The sequence below is a fragment of the Cololabis saira genome, chromosome 7 (assembly GCF_033807715.1).
Source record: "Cololabis saira isolate AMF1-May2022 chromosome 7, fColSai1.1, whole genome shotgun sequence".
NCBI classification, from domain to species: Eukaryota; Metazoa; Chordata; class Actinopteri; order Beloniformes; family Belonidae; genus Cololabis; species Cololabis saira.
The window spans coordinates 17,141,913-17,147,912 of NC_084593.1; the positions used below are offsets into that span (position 1 = coordinate 17,141,913).

A 6,000-nucleotide genomic window follows, 5' to 3' on the forward strand; every position below is an offset into this window, starting at 1 on the left:
TTCAGTGGGACAATAGTGAATGAGACAAATCACACACATAAACCCTCTGGGTAAAGGCCACGTTACGGGCCAGGACCAAAGGCTCCAGCACCGGTTTCCTTTTATTTATCCATTTATTTCTGCTGAAATATGGGCTTTCTTTTGTCTCTCTGTTGTAGTTTCTGTCTCTCCAGGTCGACTGTGTAAGTAGTTTCCTTTTTCAAGGGTGAAATGAGCTTAAATGTCCCGTTCACCAACACGAAAGAATGCAGGGATTTAAATCTCCCAAACAGGGGTCACAATACAATCCTTTTTCTCTGAATTAAATGTGAAAGCGGTCTGCAGATTTCTTCAATGTTCAGTTTCATTCATTTCAAAATAAACCTCACTCAAAAAATAAAATAAATAATGTTAATATATATATATAAAATAACTGCTGAAGTTATTGTATGTTTATATAAGTAGAAGTTGCTATTCAAATGTTAGGTTTTTTTATTTTATTTTGTTGCTTTTTTATACATAGAATAATACAGAATTAGAATAATATTAAAATACAGTTTTAGCCTTATTTTCTGATGTGTATATACTGTTAATGAGCATTTGACAATCATTAGGAATGGCCTTTTGGTTAATAATTGTATTATAAATACTTGTTAAGCCTTTTGCAAAGAACTATACTAGAGAGCCTGTCCTCCAAGCACGACAAAAAAATACTTGTGATGTTTTCCACTGAAAGGCCCAACAAATGTCAAGGAGGAACAATTGGTGGAACTCCGTTGCTTCTTCAGGGCCAGCACAGGTTAGGATGCAGAACAATGAGATACGGAGGAGGGGGCTGTCGCCGCAGAAGAGCTGGGTCTGTAGCACCGTCAGAAGTCGCTGAGCTCTGTCTGCAGCGTAGCCTCAGCCTTCAGTTGGAGTCTGGACTCAATCAACTCTTTGAAAGTTAGAAGCTTCTGAACGTAAAGGGCACCTATTATGGCATCTAATACCTATGTAAACAGGCTTTGAATGACTTAAAAACAAGCTTTTGATTGTTTTTTTCTAAATAAATTAGAAATTCAGCCTCTGAGCCATGTCTTTATCATCCCATTCTCTAACCTCATTATCTATGTGGGATTCTGAGTGGGCGGGGCTATGATAATGATGCACTGTGCTGATTGGCTGCCTGAATGACACCTGGTTGCTTTCCTCCTCTGAGTTGGCAGGCTGAGGGGAGACCACTTTATATATGTTAAAGCAAGAGAAAACATGTTTTTCATAATAGGTCCCCTTTAAATGAGAAATGCAGCAAAGATAAAAACAGAACTTTTGGATATAAAAGATTGTATTCATGGATGTAACACAGATCAGTTGTATCTTCCATAACAATGACTACGTTTCCATGCATCAATAACCCTTTTCTAACCGTAATATTAGCAATAACCCGGTTTTGCACGGCCATGTAAACACCAATAACCCCTTTGAATAACTGGAATTTGCTCATATTCTAGTTTTTAAAATGAATATGACCCCTGGGTTCCTCCTTTTCTAACCCGAATATTTGGTCATGTATAGCCTAATGGGGTATCCCCATCAAAAGGAACATGAATTTGTTTTCTGCGCATGTTCTTTTCGCAATGAATCTTGGTCTTTTGAGTCCAGGAAGTTCTTATACTCACTATAAATGTAATGAAAGATATGAACATTTCTGCATTTGTAGACGCTAGAAAGTACCGGGATAGCCAGATTTACAAAAAGGGGAGCGAAAAGTTGCGCGAAGCAGGATTTGTACGAACGCCAGACCAGATCAAGTTCTGCTTGACGCTGAAAAAGGTGACTACTGGGCTGTTCATTATCCGTCGTGCTGCTGTTATTGTTGTTGTGGATTTGGATACAGGAAGAAGAAGCAGAAATGACAGGAATTGCATCATGACGTTCTCCGTGCATCGCTGGTTTGATCCAGATATCCCAAATGACTACAATTACCATGTATACAGGGATAACCCTGTTTGCTCACGCATGGAAAAAGATTATTCCCAATGTTTCAGTAACCGGAATATTGACCGTAACCCCAATTTTGACTGAATGTAAACGTAGTCAACCACTTGAACACTGAAAATCTTTCTAGTAAAGCACGAGTCCAACCACTGTATCTGCTGCAGATTCATATAGCGGCGCTCAGCCTCAGCTTCAAAGCAAAGTTGACAATTATTGTTCAAAGTGAGTGAAATTCAGTCAAAGTTAAAGATACAACCAAATTCAAAACAATGACTTACGGTTGTGTAATTATGTTTGTTGAATTCGCTCCACTTTGTTTGACAGAAACTCACTATTTGCAGACTGATAAAAATATCAATGAGATGCTCAACATGTAACTGGTTGCCAAGTTAGAAGCTGATCAAACCTGTCAAACAGAAGGACAAGCTGTGGCTCGCAGAGACGCTTCTTGGCTCACGAGATGCTAACAGGTGCATCTTTCTCCCTTTTTCCATTGAGCTACAACGAGCACACTGAGTGTGAATTATATCCAGTATGTGTGTGTGTGTGTGTGTGCGTGTGTGTGTGTGTGTGTATTACGGAAGAGTATTAGAGCCAGGCAGGAGAAAAATAAAAATAATATTTTAGAGGAGGAAGATTTTTTTTTCTTTATGCACTTCGAGAAAAAAGTTGAAATGTCGAGAAAAAAGTCGAAATGTTGAGAAAAAAGTCAAAATTTCGTGAATAAAGTTGAAATGTTGAGAAAAAAGATGAAAATCTGAGATTATTGTTGAAGTACAATTTCAAGAAAAAAGTAAAATGTTGAAAAAAAGTCCAAATTTCGTGAATAAAGTTGAAATGTTGAGAGAAAAAAGAGACATTTCGACTTTTTTCTCGAAGTGCACAATAAAAAAAAATCTTCCCCTCTCAAATACTTTTTCTCCTGCATGGCCCTGATACTCTTGCGTAGTATATGAAAATATATGTATGTAAATATATCGTTTTTTTTTATGTTTCTTTTCCTTTTTCTTGTTGATTCAAACCCATCTAGGGCTCACTTTCAGAGCTTCCCTGCAAAACTAATCATTTCAGCCCACGGCCTCATCAGTGGAAACTTGCTCATCCAACTGTAGGATGTTGGCTTTTGCTCTTGGCCACTTTCAAACGTACAGTACACTCCTACATTTGGCGAGCAGCTGAAGTGAACGGGGCCCACCTGGTGCATCTGACTCATAATCTGAGATTTGCAGCCTCACAAGAGGCAGACAGAAGGGTGTTAGCGTGCTGCGAGTGCACTCGCTGACACCTGCACCCCTTTAAGGTCGGACGCACCTACTGATTTACAGTTTGTCTTTAGCCTGGATGATGTCTGTATCAGGGCGTTTCAAATAAATGACCAAGACAATGTTTTTCAATGGTGTAAAACAGTGATTGTGTTTTTAAGAGATCTTCCCAGCTCCTGATTGGATCTTTTTGTGGAAGTGCCTCACTTTCACTGTTCGGTTTCAACAAGCGAACAGTGATTCTTACAAGCAATTACAGAATTTTACAGGCCGAGAGGCATTAAATCAGAGCGACACGGCAGCAAAACCTGAAAGGATGCTTGACTGTTCACCCTGCCTCTTCAGAGACGTCATAGTTTCATGTGTCGACTTCAACAACCAGGAACTGTCAAATCAATCCAGTGATGAAAGATGCGGCAGGGCCTGCCGACTCAGATTCTTATGACATCACTGAGGTCGCGCATTAAAACCAAATCTAGAGCGATTTCATTTTATTGGAGCCTGGAGATAAAATGGGAGGGCACAACATGGTTTTTAGTTGAATTGTAATATGATTTAGGCAACCTTAAAGCCTTTTTCCCCGCAAATTAACATAATATTCTGAGTTGTTAACCCTTTAAATCCTTACACGTGAAATAATACACAGAAAATCCTATTTATTTTCAGTTTTGTGTCATTGTGTATACAATAGGTACGGAAGAGTATTAGGGCCAGGCAGGAGAAAAATAAAAAGAATATTTTAGATAATATTTTTTTTCATTATGCACTTCAAGAAAAAAGTCGAAATGTCAAGAAAAAAGTTGAAATGTCGAGAAAAACGTTGAAATGTCGAGAAAAAGTCGAAATGTCGAGATTAATGTTGAAGTACAATTTCGAGAAAAAAATCGAAATGTCGAGAAAAAAGTCGAAATGTTGAAAAGAAGTCGAAATTTTGTGATTAATGTTGAAGTACAATTTCGAGAAAAAAGTCAAAATCTCAAGAATAAAGTTGAAATGTTGAAAGAAAAGACAAAAAGACAAAATTTCGACTTTATTCTTGAAATTGTATTTCAACATTAATCTCGACATTTCGACTTTTGTGCACAATAAAAAAAAATCTTCCCCTCACAAATATTTTTTCTCCTGCATGGCCCTGATACTCTTCTGTACATTAGGTAATTATATGTATTGATCTTTCTTTTACTTTTATTGATTTATTTTGTAAATGGGTGATTCGGAGGTCTCAGGAATTCAGAAATATGACACAGTCAGCATTGCAGGGCCAGGGAAATGTTTGAGACATGTTTAATTTAAAACGCCACACTGATACGGAAAACAATGTCTTTACATGTGTTTTTCATAACTGGTTTAGAGGGGGGGGGGGGGGCGACTATATCACAGCTTTTTGTTGCCCTTTTGTTGGAGGTACAGTAAAAGCGGCGCAAGGTAAAGTGGGGAGGATGGTAAAACCTAGGTCTGTGATGTCACAGAACCACGAACATCTCCACCACTCACCGAGTCACAGCCTCGTATTGTGTCTGGGTTTTTTTGATTCAGCAGTCACATCAGACGGCGAACTATGTACTTGAGCACAGACAAAAATGATGTCTCCTTTAAAACAAACAGGTCTAATAATAGACGGTGGGGAATGTAAACTTTGAATCAAAGCAGTTTTGAGTGAGAACAGACGACCACAACTAACGGTAGCACAGGGGACAGTGGAGGGGAGCTAACTCCAAATAAATTACTATTTCAAGCTTCTGAAAAGACTCAAAAATGTAATTCCACTCAAGTGATAGTGTGGATAGCGTCTCCACAGACAAAACAAGGGAAGTTTAACTTTGCAAGTATGCAAAACCTGCATAAAAAGGGCTGTTTGTGCAGGTATCTGTCTGGTCGCTGCTACCTTTGCCATAAGTCCATACAAGTCAACTACCAGAACACACTTCTATTCATGGGCAAAAAAGGAGGACGGTTCAAGGCCCCTGCTTCCACAGAACTGGATTGGTGCTCATATATTTGACAAAACAGGTAACTGTAAGAAGCAGAGACCATTATTTAAGAAGAACTACATGTTTGGGTCTTGTCAGAGGCTTAAAATAGCAATTTCTTCTGAGTCAGGTCCAAAAACCTAACTGACTGGATGTGTAGTCTCCTCTCTTCGCTGGTTTTTACGCCGTGGACTGATTCCCCTCCCTGTTCTTGATTTGTGGCACACAAGAAAGATTATCCCACTTCTTTCTGTCATCGTCTGAGCCGCTCCAAACCTCACGGTCTCCATGTGAGTGTGACAACCACCCACCAGTTGTGTTTTTAGAAGTAGGTGATGAAGCATAAACAAAACCTCACTGGAAGAGATCCAATTTGATGATATGTTTTGATACATGGGCAGTGATTCATGAAGGCGTGTCGTAAAAATGAGAAATAGGCTTGACATTGTAATTTCATTCACATTTTTATTTTGAAAGCAACTATTAAGTGTCAAAGATGCGTTCATTGGCCCAATCACATTGCCCTGGGACTTCATACTTAACTCAGGAAGTGTTAAATTTAAGAAAAGTAAAGAATAAAATCAAGTGTCAAGTCTATTTTTGCAATCACCAGTGTTGTGCTAGTTACTGAAAAATAGTAACTAGTTACCATTACTAGTTAACTCATTCAAAAGTAACTCAGTTAGTAACTCACTTACTTAGACCAAAAAGTAATTGAAAAGTAACTTTTTAGTTACTTAAAAAAAAAACATTTTAAATGCTCCCATTAATGCCCCTCTAGCCTTCATTTCAGCAGGTACTGTATGGAG

The 6,000-nt window shown here is 38.5% G+C and overlaps 1 protein-coding gene across 1 annotated transcript in view; it reads right to left on the reverse strand.

Annotated features, from left to right (window-relative positions):
* The window catches only part of gpm6aa (glycoprotein M6Aa), a 46,870-nt gene that overhangs the window by 38,331 nt on the left and 2,539 nt on the right, over window positions 1-6,000 (reverse strand). The gene's annotated exons all lie outside the window — the stretch shown is intronic.